The sequence below is a fragment of the Schistocerca americana genome, chromosome 4 (assembly GCF_021461395.2).
Source record: "Schistocerca americana isolate TAMUIC-IGC-003095 chromosome 4, iqSchAmer2.1, whole genome shotgun sequence".
Classification (NCBI taxonomy): Eukaryota; Metazoa; Arthropoda; class Insecta; order Orthoptera; family Acrididae; genus Schistocerca; species Schistocerca americana.
Window position 1 is genome coordinate 217,573,975 of NC_060122.1, and position 10,686 is coordinate 217,584,660.

The 10,686-nt window shown below is 43.1% G+C and overlaps 1 pseudogene; it reads left to right on the forward strand.

Annotated features, from left to right (window-relative positions):
• The first annotated feature begins 9,485 nt into the window (after positions 1 to 9,485).
• On the forward strand, positions 9,486 to 9,603 carry LOC124614227 (annotated as a pseudogene).
• The last annotated feature ends 1,083 nt before the right edge of the window (positions 9,604 to 10,686 follow it).

Consider the following 10,686-nt stretch of genomic DNA (forward strand, 5'->3'; position numbering starts at 1 on the left):
GCAGACTTTTTAAATGTTCTGAAGGTATTTTCACAGAAACAAATATAATTTTGGAAACCAAAACGAGAAATTTAATTCGTTATTACTATGCAATTAGCCATAGGTGACCACAAATCTCTTGCATCAAAATACTCAGAAAGTATAGCTGAACAAGCACCAAAATTTTGTGTACATCTGCATATATACTCCGTTAGCCACCAAGCGGTGTGTGGCGGAGGGCATTATTCGCGCCAAAGTCATATCCCCCCCACCCTCACCCCCACCTCTCTGTTCCATCCGAGGATCGAGCGATGGAAAAACGACTGTCTGAACGCCTCAGTACGAACTATAATTTCTCTTATCTTTGAACGGTGATCATTACTCGATTTGAAAGTTGGTGGTAATAATATATCTTCTACATCTTCGGCAAAGATCGGATTTTTGAATTTAGTGAGCAGCCCCTTCCGTTTAGAGCGTCGTCTATCTCCAAGTGTCTCCCACATCAAACTTTCTACGAGATTTGTAACGCGTTGGCTAAATGTACCAATCACGAATCTTTCCGCTCTTCTTTGGACCTTCTCAATCTCTTGAATCAGACCCACCTGCTAAGGGTTCCATAGAGACGAACAATAATACTGGACGAACTAACGTATTTTAAGCATTTTCTATTGTTGAAGGACTGCATCGCTTCAGGATTCTACCGATAAACCGCAATCTAGAATTCGCCTTACCCGTTACTTGTGTAATCTGATCGTTCCATTTTTCGAATAGTCACACCCAGATACTTGACGGATGTTACCGCTTCCAAAGTCTGGGCAATTATTTTGATCTCATAAATTAATGGGAATTTTCGCTTTGTTATACTCAGTAGGTTACACTTGCTAAAAACAGATGTCGTGTGACTAGGGCCTCCCGTCGGGTAGACCATTCGCCGGGTGCAAATCTTTCGATTTGACGCCACTTCGGCGACTTGTGTGTCGATGGGGATGAAATGATGATGATTAGGACAACACAATACCCAGTCCCTGAGCGGGGAAAATCTCTGACTCAGCCGGGAACCGAACCCGGGCCCTTACGATTGACATTCTGTCGCGCTGACCACCCAGCTACCGGAGGCGGACACACTTACTAATATTGAGAGGTAACTGCCAGTCAGTACATCACGCATTTATTTTCTGCAAACCCTCATTGATTCGTTCACAACTTTCATGTGATACTACTTTACTGTATACTACAGCATCATCGGCAAACAGTCTAATGCCGCTGTCAATACCATCAACTAGATCGTTTATGTAGAGCGTAAAAAGTAATGGACTTGTTACGCTGCCATGGGGCACACCTGATGTTTCGCTTGTTTCTGTTGAAGTCTCCCCATTCAGGACGACATACTGCTCTCTGTCTATTAGTAAACTTTCTATCCAACAGCATATGTCATCGTATAGACCGTAGGCGCCCACGTTTTGGAGCAAGCGACAGTGCGGAACTGAGTCGAACGCCTTTCGAATGTCGAGGAATATGGTATCAACCTGGGAGCCGGTATCTAGAGCCTGTTGTATATCATGCACAAAGAGGGCCCGCTGTGTCTCGCATGACCACTGTTTGCTAAAATCGTGCTTGTTTCTGCAGATGAGCTTCTCAGAGTCTACAAAAGTCATTATGTCTGAACACAAAATATGTTCCAAGACTCTACAACAAATCGATGTCAGTGAAATTGGCCGGTAATTATGTGCATCCAATTTTCTACCCTTTTTTATAGATTGATATGACCTGGGCCTTCTTCCAGTCCCGTGGAACTTTTCGCTGTTCCAATGATCTCTGATAGATGATGGATAAGAATGGTGCTATATTTGTAGCACAGTCAACATAAAATCTCACGGGGATACCGTCTGGGCCAGAGGCCTTCCTGGCGTCTAAGGATCTTAACTGTTTTACAATCCCAGATATACTAAACACTATGTCAGCCATCCTTGTGTTTGTTGGATAATTGAAAGGAGGAATGGTGAAGTTTTGTTTCACACTGTATTTACACGGTAAAATACCGACAAATATAAGATACATTTAGGCATAGTAAGATATTTAAAAAATATTACATGTATTTAGGCTTATTAAGGTATTGAAATTAATCTCGCTTTGATATTGAAAAGTGGAGTCTAGTTCTCAAGGTAAATATATGATGATAATTTCAATAATAAACACATTATACGAAACTTCAAGTCTCATTTTCAATGGAAATATGAGATGCTACATTCAATAGCAAACACAGTACACGAAACGTTGAGTCTCATTCTCAATGGAACTTGCATGATGCTATTTTCAATATCATATGCATTGCACAGTGAAAAGGTCATTTTTAAGAACGCATCACACCCCGTGGTAGTGTTATTATGCTTGTAGGATTGCTTGGAAAACAAATGGTATTTGTTTAAACGACAGTTATGGACGAACCATTTAAATTACGTCACGAGGACAGTGTGGAGCTGCCATGGGTTTAAGGGTGCGACGTGGGAGTAGTGGAATTTAGGTACGGATCATTGCACGGCTGCCTAAAGCTTCTTCCTACTTGAATTCTGAATTTCCCACATTGGTCCACCATCTTCGATTTTTCAATACATCTGACATCATTTCAAACTTAGCACAAGCATATTTCATGCTTATGTTCTCCATATTTGATTTTCAAATATGGTGGTTCTCGTAGCCATATTAAATAAGGACTGTTTAGACTTTCCTTCCATTTTTAACTTATGGGTACTGAGATACGTCTGCCATCAACGATTTTTAAATATCCCTTCACACGACGCCATCTTTTGACGTCAGAAGGAAAGTAGGTCAGGGCGTCAAAAGCGTCTGGTAGTTGCTATTTACAGTGCTACAGTCCAGACAAACACCTTCAGAAATATACAGGGTTTTAAGATAATAAGTGGCAAATAATATTACAGAAGACAGTACAGAAAAAAAAGTATAAACACATGTGCGGTAGTCGCTGCTATGCATCATTGCATCCTACGATGACTGTCTGTCTATTGATATTACAAGAGGTGCTCGATGTGGCTACCACTCATTCTGACACCTTGTCTAGTCGTCCTTCTCAATGATAAACTCTTGCAAATGGACCTGGTTGCATTCTAATTGTGTCAAAAGTATGAGATGCACGCTCGCGTAACGTGTGCATATCGTCTATGGGCGTTTGTACATAAATGCCTTCGGACGTTCCTGTGGCCCTTCATTGAACTTTTGTGTAAGGTATTGTCCTACGAGTCGTATCAAATAGAAACGTGACCAGTCGTGAATAAACCAAATCCGTTGCTTATGTGCAACTGCGACGTCCTCCAAGAGCACGTTTAAGATGTCTCGCAAAAATTGACGATAAACATTTAACAGATAATTTGTCCGGTGAAGAGTGTGACTCAAAAAGTCGTGTCATCCCCGATTCCTGCTCGCATATCGAAACTAAAGTGAGCCTGATGCGTTTCTTTCATATGTACATCACACCTTTCCTCTTCCTCTTCTGCTTCTCTCTCTCCGTCTCTGTCTCTCTTATTTCTTTCTTTTAAATTAATTTCTTTTCAAAGCTGTGCGTCAGCTGGTTTTGATGCAGCCTATCACGAAATCCTTTCCTGTGGGTGCCTCTTCATCACCTTACGCCCTCAATTACTTGTCGGATATGTTTCAGTTTCTGTCTTCCGCTACAGTTTTCACCCTCTACAGCTCTCCTTCTCTCTTTTTTCTAAATAATACTCTTTATTACTACTTTTATCATTTCATAGAATGAATTTTTATGTTATTTCTGTACATAAATAATGAAATTTTTTTCCTTAAGAGTCGTCAGGTGAATTTTCTCTGGTGTTACGGCAAGTATTGGCGGCTTCGTTTTCGTAATATGTTGTTGGAATTAGCCCAAACAAATATTGCTTATCACCTCTTTCATGAGGCAGTGGCGTCGGAAACCATCCGTTTGTTTAGCATTACAAACAAAATTATTTTTTAAAGTGGAATTTTACGTGCCCATAACACATGTCCACATACCGCTGTTGTAACCAAACATGCTCTATAGAGTGTCGACATGTTGTTTGGTCTGCTCGATCACCAGATCTAACTCCAGCTACATACACTAACAGCATTTACCGTTCCTGTATTAACTGAACACGTGAAACAGGCATGCAACTCCACCCCACAAAAAGACATCCGCACCCATGTGTGTAGGCTTGTATTTACAATCCTGGTGGTTATAGCGGCTGGTAATGTACCAGCATTTCATTTTCGCAGTGGCTTATCTCGCGCTTACCTTAACCTGTGCTCTTGCAGTATTAATCACTCAAATATGCTTCGGGCATGGATGTGTGTGATGTCCTTAGGATAGTTAGGTTTAAGTAGTTCTAAGTTCTAGAGGACTGATAGACCTCAGAAGTTAAGTCCCATAGTGCTCAGAGCCATTTGAACCATTTTGTTACCTAGGCAAAAATATTTCCGAAATTTGTTTACTCTACATTAATTACTTTTGGTGTTGCGGTTCTTATGCGTCAGTATATGTTTAGTGTCTCCCGTTATGTATTTGCGCATAAGTTGCGATTTATACTCTGTAGCCCAGCCATGATCGCTATTCTTGCTCACTGGTTAAATAATTGAGGTCCGGGGGTCGTTTGTGCCGTTTAGCATACCAATACGTGCTAAAGTCCGATCTCTGGTGATATACAGAGAAGAAAAGACCCAATATAATCATGCAAGTTAATTAAAAGAAATAATAATGTGACGAATGGAACGTCTAAACCAATGAAAATTAATAGGGGTGGTCCAATCAACATGACAAATGGTGTGTACCATAGTACACACTACACGTACTACACACACAGATGTATTAAAAAGAGATGGGATCATCTAATCTGCCGGGCTCTGTGGCCGAGCGGCTCTACACGCTTCAATCCGGGACCACGCTGCTGCTACAGTTGCAGGTTCGAATCCTGCCTCGGGCATGGATGTTTGTGATGTCCTTGGGTTAGTTAGGTTTAAGTAGTCCTAAGTCTAGGGGACTGATGACCTCAGATGTTAAATCCCATAGTGCTTAGAGCCATTTATTTCATCTAATTTATAAGAGAAAGAAGTGGTCGCTATAACAATCAGATTTATTATTGTAAAATATCACTGAAATAAACAGCTGAGTATTAAATACTTGGCCAGGGCGAACTGTAACGTTAGCACTGGTGGATGGGCGTGATAAAAACGAAGTTATGTGGATAATACACGACTATGACCAGTGACTGTAAGCACTAAGTTACAGGAACAACAGGGAGAAATGGAATCCAACACTTTTGAGACCGCCGAAGTGCATGTTGGGAACAAACTAGCCAGCTCCTAAGTATTAAAATGGCATAACTAGCACCTGAAGCAGTGAACTAATATTGCGTTCCGATGTAATTGCTGGCCGCAGCAATGGCATAGCTCACATTACCCTAACATAATGTGGAGGGTAGTGTCAGTAACGGCTGGATACTCTGAGTTGAGCTCCCTTAATGTACTCAGTAACTGTGTGGAAACATGATTTGCTGTGACCGCCATGCTCGCTTCACCAGTCATGCAGCAGACTCTGTCACTACTCTTCTGCAATCTAGCGTAATGTCGTCGCTGTTCAAGGTCCCAGTTAAAGGTGGTTACTTGGCAAAAGCCTGACGCGAAGAGTTATCTTTCTGGACGTAGTGTAATATGGCTGCTTTTCACCAGAGCAGGAATTCGCTGGTCGATGGTGACAAACATTGTGAGTTCCGTACACTAAAACGCAAGTAAAGATTTAAGCAATCTCCCAATCTTTCTGATTTTTGGTACTTCCAAGCAATAGTGCCATGAGATGAGGAGGAAAGCAGAACTTTTCTCCCACTACATTGCACAGTTTTAAAACTGGTCTACGTGATGGCTGGCATGCAAGCACGGCCGAGAAACTGAGTACTCTGTGGAAAAGAATAGGATGAATAAAGCAGAACGCTGGATTGTGACAATTTAATCTGATCATTATTTCGTGGCATCGCTCCTTAAGATTAGGAAGATTCACACGCCAGCCTCTCGAAAGCAACACCTAGCTGTAGATCCCTTATCTTGCTAAAATGCTGCTGCGAATAATGCCGTGTTCCTTCAATAGAAAAAAAGGTGTTCACGGGATGCGGAAACTGAATGCCAATCTGTCTAACCGAGGATGCGACTTCTCTTCGACCTCTAAACTTTTTTATGGTATCCACTTCTTCTTAATAGGACTTCTATCTTTTTGTTAATCAGTTCATAAAGCAACGAAATGAACAGTCACTGCAGGAACTACGTCTTGATTGTAATTATTGTGCAGCGTCAGTGATAGGCTACTTGGACATGGGAAATGAGCGTAGGAATGTTCTGAAATATGTTGCGTGAGAGTTTAAGAGAAAACTGGGTACCTAACTCAAGCCCACCCGGTTAGCACGGCTTTCCGGATTGGGAAGGAGCGCCTGGTCCCCGGCACGAGTACGCCCGGTGGACTTCTGTCGAGGTCCGACGAGCCGGAGAGTCTGTGGATGGTTTTAGGCGGTTTTCCAACTGCCTCGACGAATGCGGGCTGGTTCCCCTTATTCCGCCTAAGTTACACTACGTCGGCGATTGCTGTGCAAACAAGTTTTCAACGTACGCGTACACCACCATTGCTCTAACACGCAAACATAGGGCTTACACTCGTCTGGTGTGAGATGTTACCCTGGAGGGGTCCACCGGGGACTGAACCGCGCAATAACACTGAAAGAGTGGTTCGGTGTGGGGCGGCGGAGGGGTGAAGTGGACTGCGGTAGTCGTCGTGGGGTTGTGGACCACTGCGGCTGCGGCGGGGACGGAGCTTCTCCGTCGCTTCTAGGCCCCCGGTTAACATACGATACCTAACACAAAGTACGTACTATTAACCATGTTCAAGTATTTTTCTTGATTTGCGGATACTAACGTTTGTTTGGCTGTAGCACCAATGTATGTAGGATGTTCTTCAAATTAAAATCAGTTTCTTTCTACATCATTCTCTCTCTTATGATGTTATTCTCTCCACAGACGTATCTGTGCGGCAGGATGATGATAAGATTTCACTTTGTACATTTATTAGCTTCCGACAAATGTATACAGTGAAATCTTTCTTTCGTTGGTATTACCTCATTAACTATTTTGTACCAAGCTGATCTTACGTCAGTTCCCAACACTAACTCTAAACGTATTTCATCGTTTGTCACTACTTCAGTACCCTACTTGCTCCCACATTGATTCATCCTGGTGGTTCTCTTGAACTTTAGTCTACGCTGCACCATTAGTACATTAAGATTCGTGTCTCTAGCTGCCCGTAGATAAGCCTTATAATCCAATATCTGAATTTGGAATCTGTGTCTCACCATCAGGTAATCCAGCTGGTGTCTTTCGGATATACCTCCTTCTCTTGCGAGTTTCGAACAGTGTATTCGCTGTTACTAACTGAAATTCATTCGAGGAATGAATAATTTTTTTTCTCTTTTATTCCTCATCAGAAATGAACTGCACGTTATGCAGTTGTCCAGCATTCCGTCTATGGTGTGGATGATCCAGTATCTGCAAGCCACTGGAAGAACATGTTGAATATTTTCCAGATGGATATCATTCAGCGTACGTGATATGTCTCTGCAGATTGACGCCATTGCCTGAACAATAGAAGCCTACCACTCCTGCCATTTCTCACGTTGAATAGGAGCAATCCACTTTGCCGTTTGCGTCAGTCCGCACACCACGACATCACTCACATCTCAGGAGCGTAAAAAGCGCCACACCCCTACCGACCAATTACAAACTGGGTGGGTATGTTGCACACTGGCAACTATGCCAATGATTACTTACGCACGGCCACACACTCGGGGAGCATGGGTGAGGTCGTGACGTCGTGCCGTTCGGTCGATATAAGAGGGTCGCGCATTGCCGAACGTGGACATAGTGGACCTGTGGGACTCTGAGGCGTCAATCATCGTACTGCGCACGACACCAGTCGAATGGACACGATTACCTGTTGCTGGCAGGAATGGATACTGGGAGACATATATGTACGACATACAGGATCAGGACGTCCGACGTGCACCACAAGGGAGGAGCACTGACGGATTGTTCACCACGCACGAACAGGTGGCGGTAAGGATAGGGGCCGTTCAGCGGGCTATACTGCCTTCGGTTAGCATCTCATACTATTGGCAGCCGATTGCATGTATTAGGGTTCACTGTAGGCTGACCGTTAAGATACCAGCCATTCACTGTCACACGGTATCGCACAAAATTTGCCTGCTATTCGCATCTGAGTCGTGTCGACTCGTTCTATGTTTTTATATCTTTGACTGGCACGATCCGTCTCTGTTCAGTAACTGGGTGGCGCTTCGGTCACCTTTTGATTGAGTCTTTGGCTGTAGTTCCTTGCAGCAGCTTGTTGATCACATGGGCAGCCAGTCGGCAGCCAGCGAGAGACAGACAAGAGGCACATGTGACGTACGGTGAGCTGTTCGCGAGCTTACGGGCGCATGATGGTCAAAGCGGCCGGTGGCCAATAGAGTGGTATTGGTCGGTAATGCTTTGACCTAATGGCGACGCAGCCGGTTTGCACTGTAGTAACCAGGCATAGTTGCTGATGTGGATGTTGGAGTGCTGTTTAGTTTCTGGTGCCGTCTGTTCTGCCCTTTGGGAGTAAGGTACTTGTTACTTGATCGACACACGCGCTCTCATGTTGAAGTTGTCCCCGCGACGCTGTATTGCCTATGGTTCTCCATCACTATGTCGCAAGTGTTAAATTCTGTTTTAAAATTTATATTAATTACAAGTTATTCAGTGCTTGCTTATTTTGTCAGTCGCGCTTGGAATTAATCGTCATATATTCTTGGCCGCCACGTGTGTCAGTGACCATTGAGGTAGAAACTGAGTCTTATTTATGTTGAAAGTTGTTGCTTCCCTGACTGATGTAGCGACTATAAAATTGCTTACGGCTATGGTAAGCAAACGCTAGCGGTCCTGTGAATCTTGGTCCATTAGGGTAATTACGTTTGCAAGTAGCCTGTTTATGTGTTTGTATGTTTGCAGCGCTATGTAGCGCTCTGCATTAATAACTCTGACAGCGGTGTGTGCACTGTGTAAGAGACTCTGTGGCTGGTCGGACTAGCTGTTGGAGGTGAACAGCCAGCAGTAACGGAAGTTGGGAGTGAGTAGTCAACAGTGATGGATGTTAGAGGTTAATAATTAGCAGTGTTGGAGGTTTGCAGTATTAGCGCTAGCGGACGGTCTGAATGTATATCCGACATTGAGATTTATTACTGATGATCACATAATTTTTGAACTGGTACACATTCTTAAGGTAAATACATTGTTTGCTCTGCAACAAAATCTTTCCTTCGCCTACAACTTCCCTATTAGCAGTTACAGCCTTCAGTAGTTAGAATCTTTTATTTAACTGGCTGTATTGGCGCTTGCTGTATGGCAGTAGTTCGTGTAATGAAGATTTTTGTGAGATAAGTGACTTGTGAGCCAACGGTCTTGCAGCAGTGGAAACACCGGTTCCCGTCAGATCACCGAAGTTAAGCGCTGTTGGGCTGGACTAGCACTTGGATGGGTGACCATCCGGTCTGCCGAGCGCTGTTGGCAAGCGGGGAGCACTCAGCCCTTGTGAGGCAAACTGAGGAGCTACTTGATTGAGAAGTAGCGGCTCCGGTCTCGGAAACTGTCTTACGGCCGGTAGAGCGGCGTGCTGACCACATTCCCCTCCATATCCGCATCTAGTGACGCCTGTGGTCTGAGGATGATACGGCGGCCAGTCGGTACCTTTGGGACTTCATGGCTTGCGAGGGAGGCGTTGTAGTTTTAGTGACTTATGAAATGTATAGCTTATTGTTAGGAGTTTTTCTTACTCAAGGCCACTCTTTTGTATTAAATATTCGAAGCCATGCTATCACTTTTAAAGCTGTCAGATCACGTTATCCTTGAATATTGTGGGTAATTAATGAATAGGAGAACTTTGAGTTTTGTTTGTCAGGGCAAATTCTGTAGGTCAGAGTTGAAATGATAAAGACAAGCAAAGAGACACTTGCATTCAATTTCACTCAGAAGCTTAAGAACATTGAGTAAGTATTCATCGGTTTAAATTAAATAAAGAAGTTTCAAGTTCCATAACTCTGGTAATATTTTAACCCTATCAAGAAAATTGATATTTATTGTTTTAAATGTAATTACTATTGTAGAAGTTGAGTCTTAACCCTCAAGATTTGCTTGTTACCTTTTAACCCAGTTAAGTTAATATATCTGAGTACCATGTGATTTCCTGGTTATTACATTAATTTGTTATATTTTAGTGTAAGATCCTTGTAGCAATTCGTACTGTAAAATTCTTGTTGTTATATGTGAAGTTTGCTTGGGGCTTGAGACCTCGTTCACACTGACAAGGGAACCTCCCCATCGCACCCCCCTCAGGTTTAGTTATAAGTTGGCAAAGTGGATTGGCCTTCAAAAACTGAACACAGATCAATCGAGAAAACAGGAAGAAGTTGTGTGGAACTATGAAAAAAATAAGCAAAATATACAAACTGAGTAGTCCATGTGCAACATAGGCAACATCAAGGTATGTCTGAGCTCAAGAGCGCCGTGGTGCCGTGGTTAGCGTGAGCAGCTGCGGAAATAGAGGTCCTTGGTTCAAGTCTTCCATCGAGTGAAAAGTTTAATTTTTTATTTTTA